Source organism: Colobus angolensis, unplaced genomic scaffold (genome assembly GCF_000951035.1).
Source record: "Colobus angolensis palliatus isolate OR3802 unplaced genomic scaffold, Cang.pa_1.0 Scaffold151, whole genome shotgun sequence".
Lineage (NCBI taxonomy): Eukaryota > Metazoa > Chordata > Mammalia > Primates > Cercopithecidae > Colobus > Colobus angolensis.
Window position 1 is genome coordinate 3,615,764 of NW_012114611.1, and position 22,919 is coordinate 3,638,682.

Sequence of the window (22,919 nt, forward strand, 5' to 3'; positions counted from 1 at the left end):
GTCTCTGTGTCAGCTGGAATATGTAAGCAGTATTGAAGTTTACCTTCTTTCATACTGTTGCATATAAATATAGGGATAACTTCTAATGTTTTTCATGCATACCAGTGTCACATGGCCCGTGTGGTGTACTGACTCCATTTGGAGAAGTATTTGTTACTAACTCATTTTTGGAAGTTCACTGGGAACCAGTGCTCCTCATGAATGGATGTCCCAAACTCTGGGCATTTACATAATACGGTCACAGGTTTGCTTCACCTATATACTATCTATACTTTTATCTAATTAATATTGATAACTCTATGGACTTACTTTTAAAACTTAAATTTATTTAAAAAGGAAACGCCACGTTCCTGACATGAATGGAGAAATCCATACTATTTTCCCTTCTTCTTCTTCCATGAGCGTCAGTGATTCTTACCGTGGTCTGAACACAGTCCCTGCTGTTGACCTGGGGCTGAGCTCTCCTGACCTTGCAGCAGAGGTCAGACTGATTCTTGTGCTCCCCACTGCAATACCCAGAAATAACCAGCACTCAGGAGGTGAGGTGACACCATGGACAGGAAGGACATTGGACTGGCACCTGCTGAAGAGCTTCTTAGCAGCTATTATGCTGAGAGTGGGAAGGTAGGTGTGTGTTGGCCAGCTTTTTACCACCCCAGATCAATTTGTGCACCACCTTTGGGAAACAGCTTTTTATGTATTTATTTTGAGAAGGAGTCTCGCTCTATCACCCAGGCTGGAGTGCAGTGGCACGATCTTGGCTCACTGCAAACTCCGCCTCCTGGGTTCGAGCAATTCTCCTGCCTCAGCCTCCCGAGAAGCTGGGACTACAGGCGCGTGCCACCATGCCTGGCTAATTTTTTGTATTTTTAGTAGAGACAGATTTTCACTGTGTTAGCCAGAATGGTCTCGATCTCCTGTGTGATCCGATCTCCTTGTGGTCCACTCGCCTCAGCCTCCCAAAGTGCTGGGATTATAGGCGTGAGTCCCCGTGCCTGGCCTATTTTATTTCTAGGAAATATGGAGGCAAATATAAGACTCCAGTATAGTCATGATATTGCCCTTATGGCAGCATTTGCATATTTGGGATAGTCCTGTACCCCTCCTAGGCCTAGCTCTTGATTGCCTACTACCAATTATATTTGTCCTGGTTCTTGTTTATAGTATACTGTCATTTTTGTGTTTGTATTCTTGTGTCAAGCTATCTCAAAGCCTTGTGGAACAAGGCAAAGGATATAAATAAATAAAATATCTCGCATGACCTTCCCTGCCCCACGTGTCATTACTGGCTTCATCTCTAGTTAGCAGATTAAATCTGGTATTTTGTGAAGGACAGTTCCAAAACAGATGTGTCAGTGATGTCTTATTATATGAGATCTGCTTTATGACACTTCGTGATTTACGAGATCCTGCACAGAAACCATCTCATTTAGTAAGCATGATAACCCTGTGAAAAGGGCAGACTTGAAGAATTTGGTAGATGTGTCAGAAGTTCAGTTCTGAGCCCAAGTCTCAAGAACTCACACTTTCTCTCTGTTTCTCTCTCTTCTCATTCTCATTTTTTTCTCCCTCTCTCCTTATCTTTCTCTCTCTTATTCCCTTCTTTTCCTCACTCTTCCTCTTCTCCCCTCCTGTCCTCTCTCATCTCTTTTCTCTCTCTCCTCCTCCCCTGACCCCCGCTGCTGCTTCACTGCTATTATGAGAACAATCCAGGACTAGCCGACTTGGGGTTGAGATAAACTGCATGAAGTAGAGCCACGTTGTCACAGCGGAAGCCATTGGCCCCCTTGCAGCACATCAGCTGACCACAGATGGATGGCCAAGGCCCACTGAGATCAGTTGAGCCTGACCCAGATCAGCAGACCCACCTAGCCACATATTTGTGAGAAATAGTAAGTAGTTATTATTTTAAGCCATTATGTTTTGGGTTGGTTCATTACATGCAATCGCCACCTGATACAGAGACTCAGAGACTTAAGTTACGTGACAGAATTGGTGGCAGAGCTAGGAGTAGAGTCAGGCTGCTGCTTTTTGTTTGTTTGTTTTGTTTTAAATTTTTGTGGCTACATACTAGGTGTATATATTTACGGGTACATGAGATGTTTTGGTACAGGCATGTACTGTGTAATAATCACATTGAGGAAAATGGGCTATCCATCCCCTAGGCTGCTGCTTATTCCTGGTCAAGGTGTTTGATACAATGCTCTGCCACTGAACTCATTTACCTGTCTTCCCCTTGACCAGCTGACCTCTTGTCCTCCGAAAAGTAAACTCTGGTGCATTTTGTCCCTCAGGGAGTCAATCGTGGCTACATGGGTGGATGGATGAGCATTGTTTTGCAAAGAAGGTCTATTTAAATTTTGTAAAATGAATCTCTTTTTTAGAAGAAACATCAAACAGTCTTTGATTGTTCTGTAACTGTCTGGCATCTCCATCTGCCTGTTTTTTACATAAAATTTTCATAAACCAAAATCAAATGCACTTTATTTGATTTTTACATCTTAGTAGCAGTAATATGAGACCCTACACATTATCATCTAGAGGTCATGAGATCCATCGGAGTAATTTCCCGACATTGTTTTGACTTTCTGGGAAGCCTGAGGGAATGTTTTGAATGGATGTCCTTCCCACCCCACTTTGGCTTGATGCTTCACTTCTGATTATTGTGGTGCAAAGATCTCAACCTACAGCTTGTACTAGGCTTGATTTCTAAGGTCATGCTCAACTGCAGGCTTTGTAAAATCTCCTAACAACATAGTAAGAAAGGTCACTTAACAATAAGACAATTAACATGTTCCCTCCCCATGAATGAATTTTGGTATGAAAAGAAGCAAAAATAGTGCCAGAAATAAATTACTGGCTTATAAACATGTTTATTAATTGCATCATACTTGGAGCACCAGATGTGAGGAAGACAAAGGCTAAATGCCAGCAGCAGGGTTGCTTAGTAAATTATTTGGCTTGTTGCTGGTAATGAGAGGCTGTACTTGGTGGGAGTTGCTGTGAAATTACATGTTTCTGCTGTTTGGTTCCTCAATGAACCATGATCGACTCTAGAAATTGTTTGGATAAGCTTTCCCTTTGGTGTTGATAGAAAAAATAATTTTCTTTAAAAAGAAATCTTGATAAGCCCAAATAGTTTTTGTGAACTCACAATTTATTTATGTCTTCATCAATAAAAGTGATTAATACATAAATTTATCAAATGTAATATGATTGCCTTTAATTCTCCCCTTTCTTCATATCTTACAAAAAATTCCTGTTGATTTATGCTGAAGACTTAGACTATATAGAAAATAGAACCTAGAAAGATGATACTGCCTGTTAGCATTTCCAGTCATATTTCTGCTGCAGAAATGGGCAAATCTTACAATAAGCCTGCTGATTTGATTAGGCAGACTAATAATTACACACCGTAGCAACACCCTCATGCATAATCTCCTATTCACAGATCTGGCATTCTTCCTGTTTCTTCTTTAGAAAAATATTTTCTGGCTTAGTTGAGAAGAATAAGTCATTAGAAGCTCCAGTAAACAATTCTGTGTGGAGTGTCCATTTGAGCAAGCAGCTATCCTTTGAAAATTGTCTTTATTGTTTGAGGCTCCCAATTTTGCAGCCAGGAAGTTATATAAAATCAATTAAGCCAGAGGATCTCTAGGTAATCAGCTCTGAGAACTGTTGCCCCAGCTGCGATTATTTGCCGACGGTGACAGCTTACTCCTTTATTGCTGTGTTGTTTGGCCCCCGCTTTAGCCTTCACCTCCTGGCAGCACTGCGCCTCCCTATCCCCCACCCGTCTCGGCTTCTTTCCTTCACCACTCTTGTTGGTGCAGCCCAGGCTGCTGTCTCCCTGGGTCTCACCCCAACTCCTGCTTTCGAGGGATGCAAGGAGAATGCCCTGCTGGGTTAAGAGGTTGTGGCTTTCAGTTCCTTCTCACCAGCAGGTAGGAAGCTGGAAGGAGGTACCACAAATTGCAGCCGTTGCTATGGCAACCAGAGCTGCTCCTAGGAAATGCTGTTCCAGAGGAAAACCTCCTTGAGTCGTTTGATCTGTCTTTCTGTGTCTTCCCCTTTCTTTGGCCCTTATGAGGCACCTCAAGTGATCATCTCTAAGAACCCCACCTGCCTCCCCCGCCACAAGGAAGTCATTCACACCGAGGATTCGACAACAGAGGAGCCTTCCCGCACTACTCCCCTCAGAGGCATTGTCCTTGAATAAGGCATACTGCAACCAGAAGAACATGCCATATCATAACGTCTAATCTTATAATTCTATGCATCATTTGGCTGGGTGGGGAAAGTATTTTGAGGGGTAGGGTAGGGTAGAGAACTCATTTGTTCATTCACTGAGTGCTTATTGAATACTCACCAGGGAGTACCTGGCAAAATGCTAAGTACTGGGGTTTCAGAGACAAATATGACAATGTTGCTACCTCACAGTCTGGTGAAGAGGCAGATATAAAGAGAAATGTTCAGAATAAGGCATTGCACGTGTTTGATAAAAGTCTGTCTGGGGCTTCTAGGGCATAAGGGAGGGCGTGTGTGGGCAGCTGGGAAAGCCACTTGATGGAAGTGTCGTGAGAGAGAGAGGGTGTGTGGTAAGTGCACACATTACTTTGGAGGACTCTTAAATCTATCTTGAATCCAATATCTTACTTTCATTTATGGCTAGTTGGGCAACACCTTGGAAGGTCCAGAGAGCCTTTGTGAAGTATAATGTAAATACGAGGCAAAGGCAGCCGGTGATCTCCCCCTTATGAGTCCCTGGAAGGTGGTGATGATAGCTCTGAAAGCAGGGCTGGTGGGACTGGGAATGATCGGGGGTGGGGGACATTCAGAGACCCTCATGGAAAGAAAACCTTTGCTAGAACATTCAGCTAGACCTCGGGGAGGGGAGAAGTGGAATCGCTGGAGACTAGTGTGGGAGGTGTAGTCACAGAGACCCTGGCTACAGAGCTCCTGGGTGTGTGGTGTTCGGGAACCTGAAACTGCCTGGGGATACTGATGGGAAAAGATCTGTCTGATTACTATTAAGGGCATGTATGTAATGTTATGGTTAACTGCAGGGCTTTGGATTCCAACAGATCTGAGTTTGTCTTGACTCTGCCACCAGTAACTGGAGACTCTGGACAAGTAGCAACCCTTCTGGGCCTATTTCTTCAGGTGTAAAAGGGATTATGTCCAGGGCTGAATTGTGTCCCCCATTCACATGTTGAAGTCCTAACTCCAAGCACTTCAAAATATTACTGTATTTGGAGATAAAGCCTTTAAAGAGGTAATTACATTAGAATGAGGTCATGACGGTGGGCCCTAATCCAATATGACTGGTGTCCTTTTAATAAGAGGAAATTTGGACACAGACATGTACAGAGGGAAAATGATGTGAAGAATCAGGGAGAAGACAAACCAGGGAGACAGGCCTGGAATCGATCCTTCCCTCATGGCCCTGGAAGGAACAAACCCTGCCTACACCTTGGTCTCCAGAACTGTGGGAAATAATTGTTTTAAGCCCACCAATCTGTGATAGTTTGTTATGACAGCTCAAGTTAACTAATCTACAGAGTTATTGAGAGGATAAAATCGTCTAATTTATATGATGCACTAAAGCACATGATAATATTCATTATATGGTCGCTATAATTAGCAATAGCAGTAAGGTTAGCTCTACTTTAATTAGGAACAAATCTTAACTCACTTGCGTTATTGGATTATTAAGGTTATGAAGATAATTGATTTCTCTGGTTAACTGAGTGTCAGAGGATGCTTTGTTTCCATTCTGATGATAACATCTTTAAAACATGCCTGATCCATCTTTATACTAATTAAAATTGAACCTTTTTGTAATTTGCAGGCCTAAGTGCCTCTCTTTGATTAGAAGACATTGAAACTGCATACATGCTCTTTCTGGAAAGTTTTGTTTTGTTTCTAGTAAGCCAATTATGTCAATGTTTTCTAATAATTTGCTCCTTTTTTCATAATAAAGTGCTAAAACTCAGGCTAGCGTTAAGGTTCTAGACAACTGGACAGATCTGATGTGTGAGTATTCTTTACTTTCCATGAGTACATTTTGCAAAACATAGTCTTACATACTGCTGTACACTGTGAGAACTCAAACTTGTTTCTAGAACTTTAATTATAATGAAAAATATGGAAATTGCTATCATTGTCTTCATGAGTTACGAATCAGCTGCTTCTGAACAACTAACAAATAGATCATGTAAATGTTTTTGGTTAGGAGAAGCACCATGCTCCCAACAACAACAACAAAAAATACAGAAGAAACAGAATTATATTTACAACTTTCCAGATTATATTTCTCAGCTGGGTTTATGGGAGCTGGTACCAAACAGCAAATTGTACTGTATCACTTGCTTGTTTCCACTGATCTTTTAAGAGAGAACTTTATTTACCATCTTTCTCTCTCTTGGGTAGGAGGTCACAGAGCAGATGATCTCTATTAGTTCTTATCTATCCAAGAAAATGCTGCACATGGAAATTCAAGGAAAGAAGAGTGAGAAAGGATGACTGTGGAAAGATACAATTCAGTCTCAGGAGGAGGGAACAAAGGACCAGCGGATCATACCTTTGAAAGATGTGGTGAATTAAAATGCCGCTCCTTCCGTGAGGAGGTGGCACCTAGTACCTTACCACATGAATTGGGACTATTCTGAGCCGTACTTGCAACTAGCTTTGGCCAGTAGACTGTGGGATAACAAACACCGTATGATTTCCAAGCAAGGCTTCAAGAGGACTTGCAACTTCTGCTCTCACTTTCTTGCATGCATCATTGCTTTGAGACTTCCATGGAAGGAAGTATAGTCTAGTCACCTTGAAGATGACAGATCACATGAAAAGAGATCCAGATGACAGCCAGCATCAACTGCCAGACGTGTGAGAGGGGCCATCTTAGACTCTCCAGCTCCAGTCCCTGGCAGGACCAGGAGATGAACAATCTAGCGAAGTCCATCCCAAACTGCTAATGTGCAAAATCAAGAGTCAGTAAAAGGGATGTTAATTTAAGTCACTAAGTTTTGGGCTGTTTGTTATATAGCAATAGGTAATTGATACAAAAGCACTTGGGACGTAGAAAAAGCATTTTACAAAATTCAACATTGTCATAATAAAAACGCTCAATAAACTAGGAACAGAAGGGAATTTCCTCAACCTGATGAAGGATGTCTATGAAAACCCAGTATAAACATTGTACTTAATGGTGAAAGACTAAATGTTTCCCATTTAAGGTCATGAACAAGCCAAGGATGTCCACTCTTACTACTTCTATTCAGCATTGTACTGGAGATTCTAGCCAGGACAACTAGGGAAGAAAAAGAAGTAAGAGACATCTAGATTAGAAAGGAAGAAGTAATACGTATTATTTGCAGGGGACATGATCTTGTATATAGAAAATCTTAAGGAGTCCTCTAAAAATATTAGCAGAAATAAACAAGTTTAGCAAGAAGCAAGACACAAAATCAATATACAAATATCACTTGTATTTCTATACACTTGAAATGAGCAGTCAAAAAATTAAGAAAATTCCATTTACAGCAGTATCAACAAGAATAAAATACGTTTAAATAAGCTTAGCAAAAGAAGCGCAAAACTTGTAAAACAAAGACTACAAAACATGGTTGAAAGAAATTAAAGATCTAGGTAAATGGAAAGACATCCGTGTTCATAGATGAGAAGACTCACTGTCGCTAGGATGGCTGTACTACTCAAACAAATCTATAGATTCAACACAACTCTTACAATCTTTTTCAAGATCACAGCTGGCTTTTTTGAGCAGAAATTGACAGGTTGATCCTAAAATTCATATAGAAATGAAAAAGACTTAGAGTAACTGAAAATTTCTTGGAAAAGAACAAAGTTGGAGGGCTGACACTTCCAGATTTTGAAACTTACTACAAACCTACATAATCAACACACTGTGTTACTGACATAAAAACAGACATATGATAAATGGGATAGAATTGAGAGTACAGAAATAAGACCTTACAGTTATGCTCAACTGATTTTCAACAATGGCACCAAGCCAATAAAATTGAGAAAATACAATATTTTAAAGAAATTATACTGGGACAAATGGATATTCACATGCAAAAGAATAAAATTGGAATCCTACCTCACATCATTGACAAACTAAAAATTGTTGACAAAAGATCTAAAAGTGTAAAACTCCTAGAAAAAAACTGTAAAAACACATCAAGACATTGGATTAGGCAAAGATTTCTTTGATACAAAATCAAAGGCACAAGTGACAAAAAATATAAAAATTGAATTTTATCAAAATTAAAAATATTTATGCTTTAAATTACATTATGAAGAAAGTGAAAGAAAAGTCTGCCTAATGTGAGAAAATATTTGCAATTCATATTTCTGATAAGGGACTTGTATACAAAATATATAATGAAACTTACTACTCAATAATGAGAGAAATAACCCAATTGAAAAAAATGGATAAAGGGTTTGAATAGACATTTCTCCAAACAAGATATAAAAATGGCCAATAAGGTCATGGAAAAATGCTCAACATCACTAATTATTAGGAAAATCGAAACTACAATGACGTAACACTTTACACCCACTAGTATGGCTATGCTAAAAAATACAAACAGTTGTTGGGTAGGATGTGGAGAAACTGGGGCCCTCATGTTTTGCTGGCAGGAATGTAAAATGGTGCAGCCACTTAGAAAAACAGTTTGGTAGAGTCTCAAAATATTAAACAGAGTTAACCAATGACCCAGCAATTCCAATCCTAGGTGAATTGCTTAAGATAAACAAACATATGGCCAGGCTAAATTTTGTGCATGAATGTTCAAAGCAGCATTATTCATAATAGCCAGAAAGTAGAGATGACCCAAACTTCCATCAAAATGATCAACAAAATGTCCTGTATTCATACAATGCAATATTATTCAGCCATAAAAAGAATTAAGTGCTAACAGTTGCTACAACATGTATATTATGATAAGTGGAAGAAGCCAGTCACAAAAGACCACATATTTTATAACTTTATTTCTATAAAATGTCCAGAATAGGCAAATCTATAGAGATAGAAAGTAGATGAGTAGTTGCCTAAGGCTAGGGTCTAGGTAGGAAGGAGGAAGAGTGTGAAGTGACTGACAATGGTATGAGGTTTCATTTTGGGGTGATGAAGATGTTCTAAATTTAGATTGTGGTGATGGCTGCACAATTCTGTGGATATACTAAAAATCAATAAACTGTGCATTTTAAATGGATGAATTTTATGGTACATGAATACTATCTCAATAAAGCTGTTTTTATTTTTATTTTATTTTTTGAGACACAGTCTCGCTCTGTCACCCACGCTGGAGTGCAGTGGCGCAATCTTGGCTCACTGCCACCTCCATCTCCCGGGTTCAAGCGCTCCTCCTGCCTCAGCCTCCCAAGTAGCTGGGATTACAAGCATGCACCACCTCACCTGACCAATTTTTATACTTTTTAGTAGAGATGGGGGTTTCATCATGTTGGCCAGGCTGGTCCTGAATTCCTGACCTCAAGTGATCCACCTGCCTCGGCCTCCCAAAGGGAGTTACAGGCGTGAGCCGCTGCACTGGTCCCAATACAGCTGTTTTTAAAAGTACATAGGAGGCTGTTCAGCCTATGGAGTAGTCATTTTTTTGTTTATTTACTTCTCTCATAAACTTTCTTTCCCTTAAAAAAAAGAAAGTGCATAGAAGCTCAGACCTTTATATAGTGTAGTGCTTTTTGCCGACACTTCTACTTTATTCACCACAACCATCTAACCATCTTCAGTGCTCTGGAATGGTGTGATTTGGTTGCCATTTTATACAACAGACCTCAGTGACATATCCTAAGGGCCCCTCCATGGATAATACCAAAATCTCATTTAAGATAGCTGGCTTACCCAGACAGTGTCTAACATCACAGGCTTCATCAATGCAACAAGCTTCAATAGTATGGACTCATGCCAGCCACCATTCTGTGAGTCAGGACACAAGGGAAAACTGCACACAGTCCTTTTCCACAGGGAGTGCCTGGCACGTGGGGATTCAGCTCTACAAACAATTACTGTGCAGAGTGCTGTGATCACTGCCAGCTTAGTGGTAGGTAGGTGGGAAATCCGTGACAGTACAGAGGGAGGTCGAGAGACAATGCTATTTGGAAGAATCAGGTAAGATTTACCAAGAAACTAACTCGGGAGCTGGGCTTGAAGAATCAGTGGGAGATGGAAAGTAGTGCTTGTGTTGGTGTGCAGAGGAAAGAGCACTGCAGACCTGGACAATAGACAGAGACATTGGCATAGAAAACATGGTGCATGGGGATTTGGAACATCTGGAGAAGAGTTGGAGCTGGGGTTCCTGAAGGAAGAGTGGATGGAGAGGAGGCTGTGGAGAAGTGGCAGAAGCTGGTTAGGAAAGTCTTGCTGGTAAGGAAATTGTCCTTACTCTGGATGTGATAGGGTTGTGTCTGGGTTTTGGAGATATCATTCAAGTGGCAGCGAGGCAGAGGAACAAGATATAGGAGAAAAGAAAAAGGGTAAACAGATCAGGTGCATAATTATTAAACTAGTAGTGCAAATGAAAGATAGTGTCCAACAGTAATTTTTTTTGTTTTTTTAGACAGAGTCTCACTCTGACACCCAGGCTGGAGTGCAATGGTGCAATCTCAGCTCACTGCAACCTCCGCCTCCCGGGTTCAAGTGATTCTCATGCCTCAGCTTCCTGAGTAGCTGGGACTACAGGCGCATGCCACCACACCCGACTAATTTTTGTATTTTTAGTAGAGATGGGGTTTCAGCACGTTGGCCAGGCTGGTTTTGAACTCCTGACCTCAAATGATCAGCCCGCCTTGGCCTCCCAAAGTGCTGGGATTACAAACGTGAGCCACCACGCCCAGCCCAACTGTAAATATTTATCAAATGATTGAATGACTCCAAAGTTGGTGTATATTTCTTGGATTTCCTTTCCTCAGGGGATGAATGAAGATATAGATGAGTTCGAGGTAAGATGGATGGAGTTAAGGGAGTTCATGCCTGGAGATGTCTTTTGTTTTTTCCAGAATCTTGGTCTCAACTCACAACACTCACAAAGTAAGAGGGAGAAGAGGGAATGTACCTGGCCCTGAGAAATCCTAGTGCATTTTTCTCTTTAGTGAAGAAGAATTTGCATGCCAGCAAGGCTTAGTGTTGCTGTTTCTGCAGCAAATTCTCTTGAATAGATGCTTCTTTGACAACTCCTCTTTTGAGATAAAAATTTTTGATTGAAAATTTTTATCCATGTTAATGAAAGTAGCAAGTTGAAGAAGGATGTGTACTGACAAATTAAAAGCTTGAAAACAAGCAAAATGTTAGTATATGCTGCATAGAGATTCATACATGTAGAGTGAAAAACAGAGATATGCATGGGATCCTCCCAGTTACCCTGATATGATCATAATACACTGTGTGCATGACTGGAAATATCACATGCATCCCATAAATAGGTACAGTTACTATGTGTCAATAAAAAATATATGCATGGAAATGGAAATATAACACAGGATAGTGATTACATCTGGCAGAAAGTGAGGGGATAAAATTGGGAAGAGAAAACAGGGGTTCTGTCAACTGAATGTTCGTGTCCCCCAAATTTGTATGTTGAAGTCCTGACCCCTAAGGTGATGGTATTAGGAGGTGAGGCCTTTATATGGTGATTAGGTCACAAGGATGGAGTCCTCATGAATGGGATTAGTACCTCATAAGAGGGATCCCTGAGAGCTCCCTTCCCCTTTCTACTGTGTGAAGTTACAGTGAGAAGACAGCCACCTGTGAACCAAAAGCGGGCCTTCACCAGACATGGAATCTGCCAGCACCTTAATCTTGGACTTTCCTGTGCCTGAACTGTGAGAAATAAGTTTCTGTTGTTTACAAGCCACTCAGTTTACTACATTTTGTTTTAGCAGTCTCAACAGAGTAAGGCAAGTGGTCTCAATTGGGCATTATGTATATATGGTTTATTTGTTAAACTGACTGGTGGGTGTATGGGGTTTTAATGTTATTGCGTATACCTTTTTGTATATAAAACATTTCCAAATAACAAATAAAAGTATGCAATGGAGTTTGTAATTAGCAATCTTCACTCTAGGCTGGAGCTTCCAAACAAACGTCTGCTTCTGTACTTGAGGGTCTAGACTCCAGAGCCAGACTTCTTAGGCCCCAAGCCTTACTCCATCATTCATAGCCGTGTGACATGGGGCAAGTCTCTTAACATTTCTGTGCCTGAGTCTCCCCATCCCTAAAATGAATCTTCCTAAATCTCAAGGACATTATAAGCATTACATGAGTTATTATATGTAAAGTGCTTAAAATATTGCCTGGCACGTGATCAATGCTTAAAAGATGTCCGTTGTTGTTATAATTTACACACCAAGTGACTTGCTGACATTGATTCTTTCAGTTACTTCTCATGACCAAATAAATGTACGTGTTAGGCCGATTGTTCAGGGTAGTTATCCCAGGAAATGCTTTTTGGTATTGCCCACTGCACACTTTCTTTTAAGAGGTACACAGCAACTTGTTTCCAGAGATCAGTCACAGTGAAGAGCTGGGAAACTGTTTGACTTTGGTTGTCAAAAGCCTAAGCCCTGAGCGCTACTGAGAGGACTCTGGATATAAAGCAAACATTTGGAGAAACATAGAGGGAGTGAGAAGGTCTTTCCCTCCTCCCCAAGGCTGGAGAAAGATCATCACGCTTGGGGGCGAGAGAAAAGACATCAGGTGGGTTTTAGAGAAGGGACCGGTGCCTCTCCTTCTAGTCAGCATTCAGCAGCGGAGGCAGGACCTGAGAAGGGCCTGAAATTACAGAATGCCAAGTTTCTGAATCTCCCTTCTCGAGCTGGAGACATTGTTAGGAGGTTCCAGGAGGCCAGCTGGACCTGGAAGGACTGTGAAGGCAGGAATGGCAGCAGTGACCCATTAAGACAGATGATATCAAGGGCTTGTCAGCTCTCTTTCCCTGTGGCATGCTTCTAATTCCCCACTGTAATTTCACTGAAACTTCAACCTGAGGTAAGGGTCACAGAGCCCGGAATTAACAAAGATCAAACTTTCTTCATTTAAAAATGGGCTCAAACTAGAAAGTGTTATAGGAAAATAAAGGTTATATTGCTTGGACCCCTGAGTTGGCAGAGTAAGATTCACATGCCATGGTAGGCAGTCTTCTAAGATGCCCCAGTTGTTCTCACCTCCTGGTATTAATGCCGTTGAGTGTGGGCCAGACCTAAGGACTCACTTATAATGAGTAGAATATGGTAAAAGTAGTGGAATGTCATGTCTACGACTGGGCTACAGAAGACTGCGGCTTTCCCCTCGCTCCCACTCTCTCCCTAGCTCCTGTTGAGAAAGTCAGCCGCCATGTTGTAAGCTGCCCTATGGACAGACCCATGTGGGAAAGAAGTGAGGGCAGCCTCCACCAACAGCCAGCAGCAAGGAACGGAAGTCCTTAGTCCAACACCCCTTAGAGGACTGAAGTTTGCCAACAGCCACGTAAGTGAGCTGGGAAGTGGATGTCGTTTCCCAGCCCAAACCAACATCTTGATTGTAGGCATGGGAGAGACATTGAACCAAAGGATCCTGCTGACCTGTGCCCACAGAAACTGTGAGACAATCAATGTTGCTGTTTGGTGCCACTACATTTTGGGTTTCTTGGTCATAAAGGAATAGATAATTGAACATATACACTACATATATAGTCATCTTTTGAATAGATATTATCATTTTCACACACAGAATATAGCAGAGAAACTATGGGAAGCCCAATCCTTGGATCTCAAAATCCTTGCTTCTTGCTCCCTCGGTCACTTTTTGCTTTAGGTACATAGCATGGAGGCGGGGGATTTGGGTTTCAGAGCCAGTCCCGTTGCTAGAGAGGTGGGTGGGTGTGGATCATTCTTACCTGCCCTAAACCCATCTTATTTGACAAGTGGTGATACAAATAATACTTGCCTTACAAGACTGTTGGGCAGATTTCCTGAAATCATGCAGGCGAGAAGCACTTTATAAACTCCAAATTGCTATGTAGTTTTAGTTATAATATTGCATTATATGAATCATACATTTTTATTATTTGTTAATTAGTTGCTTTTCTGGGTTAAGTAAGTATCCTAGTTTTCAGTCTGGAAAGACAAAATAAAAAAAATTTTTTTAAAGTTATTTTTCACTACTCTGCAGTGCAATTTTAGAACAAAAATATATCTAACACAAGGGGCAGAAATTATTGTCTATTAATAAATGATGAACAACTTTTTGGAAGAGAATTGGTTTATAGGGAGACTCCTTGTACAGGTTAAATTGCCATCTATATAAAGTCTAAAGCAAGTCAGGATTTGAACTCAGGTCTGTTTAAATACTACATGCTCAATAAATATTTATTAGACCCTAAGTTTGGAATCATTTTAGCATCTTTCTTCCTATTAGAATGAATGCAACTGTTTATGAGTCCTGATGTAATAACTAATAACATATTATGATGTGATAACTGATATATTATGACGTGATAATTAATATATTAGTAACCTTATACTTTCCATCCTAATTTGGCTTACACTACTTTTTCCGTACCCTTTTTAAATTAAAAAATTAATATCTATACTTCTAACAAAGGGTAACATGGTCTCTATTCTCTTAGGGCTGCCAGATAAAATACAGGGCACTCATTTGTTTGGATTTCAGATAAATAACAAATAATTTTTTAGTATAAATATGTCCCAAATACTGCATGGGACATACTAAAAATGATTTGTTGTGTATCCAAAATTCAAATTTAATTGAATGTTTTGTATTTTTGCTTGCTAGATCTGGCAACCCTAATCTTCCTCTTAAACAAAACTAGAAGTATATCATACTTTGTATTCATTATACACCTTTCTCTCCACCTTTCTTGCTCTTGTTATCAAAAATTTTGGTTCTGAACTTTTAAAGTAAAAATATTTTTTAAGAAAATAGCTACGATAGTAACATGTTAACAATTTATCTGATGATGGCTATTCCTTGATTCCCACTCCTACTATATGAAATAGGAAAGACCAAACTATTTTTCCTACTGCCATGCTTGACACAGCACAGAAGACACCTGATCACCAAAATGTGTGTAGATTTTTTTCCCACACACCAAGCAATTTTCCAACTGTGTGTCTATAATAATTTCATTCAGTTCTGACACTACAGCTGGGCACAGTGGCTCACACCTGCAATCCCAGCACTTTGGGAGGTTGAGGTGGGTGGATCACTTGAGGCCAGGAGTTTGAGACAAGCCTGGCCAACATGGCGAAACCCATCTCTGTGAAAAAGTACAAAAATTAGCCGGGCATGGTAACGCATACCTGTAGTCCCAGCTACTTGGGAGACTGAGGCAGGAGGATCATTTGAACCCAGCAGGTGGAGGTTGCAGTGAGCCGAGATCGTGCCACTGCACTCCAGCCTGGACAATGAGCAAGAACTTGTCTCAAAAATCATTGGTTTTTTAGATTAATTAATATTTATTTCTCCAAGACCTAATATCTTTAAATAAAAGAGGGAACTTAAGACCCCAACACAAATATTATTGCATCTTACTGAAGGAACCAGCACAAACCCAAGCCAATATGGGTCCTGTGGCATGCTAATTTGTAATCTTTCTTTAAACTAAGCTGAAGACCTTAAACCTCCTGTTTACAGGAATATGGCAGAGATTGCTAGTTGCCACCCAACATCCTTCATAATAACAAAACACTAATTTTTTTGTTGGGCATATTGCCATCCACCTAAGATTACGTTTTTTAGCCCCCCTTGCAGACGGCTGTAGTCATGTGATTAATTTTTGGTCAGTCATATATAAGAAGCATATGTAGGCCAGGCATGGTGGCCTACGTAATCCTAGTACTGGAACCCCAGCCCTTTGGGAGGCCGAGGCAGGTGGATCACCTGAGGCCAGGAGTTTGAGACCAGCCTGGCCAACACAGCAAACCCCGTCTCTACTAAAAATACAAAAATTAGCTGGACCTGGTGGTGCACACCCGTAATCCCAGCTACTTGCGAGGCTGAGGTAAGAGAATCGCTTGAACCTAGGAGGTGGAGGTTGAGCTGAGATCACACCTCTGTACTCCAGCCTGGGGGACACAGTGAAGTCTTTAAAAAAAAAAAAAAAAAAAGATTATATTCTATTTACAGGGACCTTTATTATTATTATTATTACACTTTAAGTTCTAGGGTACATGTGCACAACGTGCAGGTTTGTTACATTTATATACATGTGCCATGTTGGTGTGCTGCACCCATTAACTTGTCATTTACATTAGGTATATCTCCTAATATTATCCCTTCCCCCTCCCCCCTACCTGCAATAGGACCCGGTGTGTGATGCTCCCCTTCTACAGGGACTGTTTTAAAAAAGGGGGCAAGATCTTCTCTTCCTCTTTCTCAGTCCTTCCGCTTGGAATGCAGATGTGAGGGCCGAGGGCTAAAGCTTTGGCAGCCATCTTCAATCATCAGAACAAATGCCAAACCCTAGGCTTGACAGAAGATAGTGCTGCTAAGGAGACTTGCTATTTCTGGACCTCTTTACACAAAAGTAAAATGTGAAGTGTTGAGCCACCACTCCTGGCCTACATAATGCTTCTTATGTGTCACTGACCCACAGTCACATAACTACAGCTGTCTACAAAGGAGGCTAAAAAATGTAATCTTGGCTGGGCGTGGTGGCTCATGCCTGTAATCCCAGCATTTAGGGAGGCTGAGGTGGACGGATCATGAGGTCAGGAGATCGAGACCATCCTGGCTAGCATGGTGAAACCCCATCTCTACTGAAAATACAAAACAAAATTAGCCAGGCGTGGTGGCGGGCGCCTATAGTCCCAGCTACTCGGGAGGCTGAAGGAGAATGGCGTGAACCCGGGAGACGGAGCTTGCAGTGAGCTGAGATGGTGCCACTGCACTCCAGCCTGGGCGACAGAGCGAGACTCTGTAACAACAACAACAACAATAAATGTAATCTTAGGTGGATGGCAATATGCCCAACAAAAATTCAGTGTTTTGTTATTGTGAAGGATAGTGGGTGGCAACTAGCAGTCTCTTCCATTTTCCCTTAATCGGCGGCGGGGGGCATAGGTCTTCAGCTTAGTTTAAAGAAAGATGACAAATTAGTGTACAACAGGACCCATATTGGCTTGGGTTAGTGCTGGTTCCTTCAGTAAGATGCAATAATATTTGTGTTGGGGGTCTTAGGTTTCCTCTTTTATTTAAAGATATTAGGTCTTGGGAGAATAAATATTTATGAACCTACAAAGCCAATGATTAAATTAATTTAATTAATTGAGTTAAATTAGTCATTGGCTTTGTAGGCCAGCTAACATCTACTGGCTACAGATGTCTTTTGATTAATCATGTAATTTAAACCATAATAACCTATTTAATAACCTATGAGTTTAAAAAAGCATGGGCCTGGGGCTGGAAGACCTGGGTGTGCCACATATGTTCTGTAAGTGTCAAATGGAACATGCAAAAGGCTTCAATAAAAAGTCAACAAATAGTCAGCAAATGCTCAACTGCCTCCCTCTCTTCCTCCCTTTCTTCCATCAAGATTTCTGTGTGCTGGTGGGGAAACCTGGTTGGCACATGTAGTTTCACAATTACTTTTAATGCCAATGGTGTCTGGCTAAACTGAAAGGACGTTAACTGTGGCTACCATTTACTGCCTTGTGCACATCTCTGGTTGAGGTTGCCTGGATCTAGAGTTTTAAATAGGGCAGTTCTTACAGGAAGGCAGAGGTACAGTAATAGCTTAGAGAAAAATACACTCACATTTCTAGCTCTGGAACTAAAGGGCTGCCTTAATAATAATAACAATAAACTGTAGCAGGCTTTCAGCTTTGGAGACAGCAGGTATAGGCTCAAGAGTGGTTTGGGCGTCCTGTGGCATGTACTTTCTATAAAGGGCACACTGCTTCAGAGGCAGACCCACGAAAGGCCCAGGAACATCCTCTTTGGCTCTAGACAATTCTCATCTTGTTTCTTTCGAAGCTGCTGCCTGAATCATGTAAACTGCTGACAACAAAGAGTAGAAGGAGAAGCATTTTTGTAAAACATCTGTATAGCGTCCACTTCAAACAGCGGTAGAGGGTGGAGGGGAAAATTAATGGTGGTTTTGACAGCCTGAATCTTTAAGCCGAGGCACTAAAAAGTACTTTTCACATCGTTAAATACAACTTCTCTGCCTTACTCAAAGTGGAGATGTAACAATGGCTGATTACTATGTATAGGCTACTTTATCTTGACTATTTTTCAGTATCTCGCACGGGAGGATGTTAATTACAGATGTCTTTTGAGGCTTGGATAAAGCAATTTAAGTCTTCTTAATAGATTTCACATTAAATTGGTGAAAGTTGCCTACTAAAATGTTGACAGCCTCATTACATGTTGGGGATATTTATTATCTCTGGGAATTTCAGGGACCAAACATATGAGTAATTTTTGGCATGACCTTTTACCTAAATGCCTTTTATGTGGCGGGATGGATTCTTGGTTTGCTGAGTGATAAATGCGGGAAACCAGAGTTGTGTAGTGGATAGAGTTTTGGATTTAGGGTCAGACCACTTGGTTTGATCCCTGCCTTGGAAAGTGGAGTAAACTTGATAAGGGTGACTATGAGATTCATGATGAATAATTGTGGGTGTGAGGCACTGACTCAGGCGTTTCACCTATGTCCTGTTACTTAATTCTCAGACTGGCTCTATGAAGTGTTCTTACTTTAATCTCAGAAAGGCTTGGATGCCCTCACACCCGAGATTCACCTGCCACGTTCCCCTGTGCTACATGTCTTTGTGTGGAACACCTTATGCCTTGCAAATTACAAAAGATAGTGTAAACATAAGAAACTGGCCTTGTCTTGACCCAACAGACATGGGGCGCACAGTCTAAGCAGCTCCCCCAAGATTCATAGGCTTGGAGGCTGTTGGAGGGGAAAGGGTTTCTGCAACATGAGAGGAAAAATTGTCTTATGGGTATAAAACTTACAATTTTGGAAATAACGTCTCCTGTAAAGGGAAAGGGAATTTGTTTCAATCTGAGGAAAACTCCTGTTTTCAAATGTTCAAAGAGCTGATATGGCAGATCTTGGGGGTTGGCTGAGTCAGCTGCATTTCCAACCACATTCCCCTCGTTTGTTTTTGTCTTAGAGGCTATAAAAGAAGTAAGTCCATCTCAGGAACTGATGGGAGGATAGCACAGCACTGTTTCACTCTGCAGTGTTGCCTCGGATGTTGAGCTCTGGAGGGTTGCAGTAGATCTGCCAGTGTCTCCTTGTGAAATCCCTGCCAGTCCCACCAGACAGACCCAGGTGCTCAAGCACTTTTAAAGGGAACATGTCTACTCTTGAAAAAGAGAAAACCCTGGTGCTGGGTCCAGGGGAAGATGTTACACAGCACCACGTAAGGCTTCATTGCCTCTTCATCACATTTAGAGGTCTTTCCCTCCTCCAAAATCTCATGAAATCTGGCCCCAAATTCTCTTTGCACCTTTTCTTCTTCATTACCTCTAAGCAGTGTCTCCCCCTGCTTCCCGCCTCCCCACTTCTCTCGCTAGGATCTTTTTTTTTTTCCCCCAAATAGTGCAATATCTAGGCCCAATTACCATAAAAGAAAGGAGAAGGAAATAGTAAATAATGTACTTAAAATTTAATATTTGCATTCTATTATGATTCAAACAATATAGAAGTACAAAATAAAATATTAGTGTCCATGTCTCCCCTCTTCTCCCTCAATCTCTTTCACCAGATTTAAAAGACCAGCTTTAAAAGATGGACTTGGAACCTTCTAAACTGTCCTTTAGGCAAATGTAATCTTCATTTTCTAGCTCTATATATAGCTTTAGCAGAGATGGAAAAACTCGATCTTTCAAAAGCCATCAGCAATGTGAGCCCATGGTTCCATTAGGTTGGTGCAAAAGTAATTACTCTTTTTACCATTAAAAGTAATGGCAAAAACCAAACCACGATTACTTTTGCACTGACCTAATAGAAAGAGACTGCTATTTTTTGGGAAGATGAAACCCTTTTGTGGGTTGTTTGAAAATGTAGAGAGAAGGTGCAGAGCCCAGTCCACAGTGAAGTTGTGCCTAAGTAGCACTATGCTGCTTTGAATGATAAAATAAAAGGATGTCTTTACAGGGTGGAGATTGGTATAAGCCTGGACTCATTGATAATCTTCAGAAATACCAGGGAGGTCACTGGGATTTGGAGGCTACCATCCTGAGGATGAAGGCTTGAATTGTTCTAGTCAGATGCCAAAGGAACAGGTGGCCCCAAAAGGCCAGAGAACTGGGGTACAGCTGACATACCTACTTTAAAAGAGATTCTGTTATACAGACTGTTCTGTGCTTTAGTGCTTCCCCTTAGCATGCTACCTTAGACATCTTGCTCCGTCAGTCTTAGAGTGAGTTTACCAAAAGTTTCTGGTGATAGTGAGTGAGGTACTAGTGCAGACCACAAGAGTATAGCTCATTAATAGATGGAAATAAATGAAAATCAGTGGGCAGAGAAGTAAATTAACTTTGCCTCAAATGTAAATGTTCCTGCAGGAGCTGGAAGTGCATTTTAGTGACCTTTCTATGGCCACATAGAAAACACATCAGCAGATCAGAGCTTGTCTTCTTTCCTAGACTTTAATTTCCTCCTTTGAACAAAGGGACAATGAGGTGTCTGATTCAGAACAGAACATGTTGTACGGTTGTTAAATTAAATGTGAAAAGGAAAAGACTGAGGCTTTTAAAATGTATGCTCAATTTTTCCATCAACAGGAGGCCTCTGCAAAATTATCACCCACTCAATAAGGACCCTGTCACTGGCTTATCAGATGTCCCGAACCCTTGGGAAACAAGACTTGAGGTTAGTCGAGGTCTTTTTGTTGCTGGGCTACCCTAGCATCCCTGATTTCCTCTCTGGACTCTCTCCTTGGCTTAGTTTCTTTCCTCCTTTTTGTATATACTTGTCTTTCTCCGAAATCCTTGTCCTTAGTATATCTTGCTCTCCATAAACATTCACCTGTTGCTCTAATTCCTGATACCCTCAATTTACAATAAATAGAAGGTTCTATTTGGAGTTGAAAACCTAGGTTGGAGCCTTGACTCTGCCATTTAAGTGGCTTTATCTTCTGTTTTTCCAACTGTAAGTAGATTAGTAATGGGTGTTTACAATCCTTGGAATGACAATGGGTGGCGTGTGTTTGGATGGATATGCTTTATAAACTTTCAATGATTATAGAAATGCAAGGCATGCACACACACACACACACACACGCACGAGGAAGATAGCTGGCTTGAACAAAAGACATTCAGATTTATAGTCCCTGTTAGCATGGTTGTGACTTCATAGCATGCCACCTCTGGGCCCTGAAATAGATATGTAAGAAATGGCATTTTACAGATTCAGAAAACATTTAAACCCTCTGGCAGGCTCCTTGAGATCGTCAAAATTCTCATCCAACCATGTTATTTTCTGGATGGGAAAACTGAGGGTAGGAACTGTCCCAGGGCAAAGTGCCAAACAGAGCAGAGCCGGGCCTGGATTGCAGGTTGTTTGATTCTCAGTTCTGGTCCTTCCTTTGTCTGTGATACAGTCTTGACTCTGACTTTGCTGAGCCCTGGAGGAAGATGAGTAGCCCAGGCTGACTCTCCTGATAAGATTGTCACCGAGGACAATGAAAGTGCTGTTGTGGCCCCCAGCCCCCAGCATTTATATAATGAGTTGTTTCTAAGGCATTTCTATTAAAAGAAAATGTTTTTTGGGTATGAGGGAGCAGGGTGTTGGACTAAGCTCACGTCCCTCCCCTCCTGTTGGTACAGAAGACAAGGAGAGAAAGGACAGGGAAGACTGTCACAAAGAAGGAATTGGTCTTTAGGGCCTCATTCTGAATGTTTTGCTTTCTCTGTAATGTTGGTGCTTTCTCTTCCTTCATCTACCTACCATTTGATGTTGCCCTGGCGCCCTGAGGCAGCTTTACGATGAATTCCTGTGGATCCAAGCCTTTCCTGGCTCCCTTCCTGCATCCCAACATGTAGTTCCCATCACCCATTTCTGTAGAACTCTGCTCTTACTGAGAAATTCAAGAACAATAAAGCCCAATGTCTTTGTTTTTCCACATGATAACTTTGCCTATCTCTCTGATGGATTGTATTTATTGTAAAACAGTATAATGAAAACAATAAATGAAAAAAATCCACCCACTGTTCCACCCTCTAACATGCCAACTGTTTTCATCTTTTGAGTTTCCTGCCCATATGCTGCATGTTTTACAGAGTAGTAACTCACAGTGCATCTATAATTCAGTCCTCTGCTTTTATCTATTACATTCTATTAATTTATCAGGTTGCTACATAGATTTCAGAATCATCATATTTAGCTATGGTATAATGTTTCATACCATTGCTATATCATGATTTATTTAACCATTCTCCCTTTTTTGGTTGTGTGAATTATTTCTGATTTTTCTCCATTATCAGTAATACTGCTTTGAAAAATGGATACCTTCACTTCTTTTATTCTTTTGAATGATTTCCCTAGAATAAATTCCAAAGAGTTAGATTAGTGAGGCAAAGAGTAAGAATAATTTGAGGGATGCAGAATTCACTCAACAAACACCAAGAGTCTGCTGTGCTAAGCCCTGAATTGTCCCAGATGAAAGTCACAGAGCTTACACTCAATAGGCCCAGGGTTACAGCCTTGCCAATGCACTACAATGTAGCAGTCTCTTGTTGCCTGAGTTATCACCCCAAGTTCTTTGTTTCACATCCAATAAAATTAAGGAGCATGAACACTAAGGGTGCAAATTTAATAAGCAAAAGAAGAAAGTTCTCCACTGTGGAGAGGGGGTCTGAAAGAAGGTTGCTGTTTTTGCAGTTGAATGCAAAGTCTTTTATAAGAAACCAA

The 22,919-nt window shown here is 41.0% G+C and overlaps 1 pseudogene; it reads left to right on the forward strand.

Annotated features, from left to right (window-relative positions):
• Window positions 1-552: 552 nt before the first annotated feature.
• The window catches only part of LOC105507696, a 108,114-nt pseudogene continuing 85,747 nt past the window's right edge, over window positions 553-22,919 (forward strand).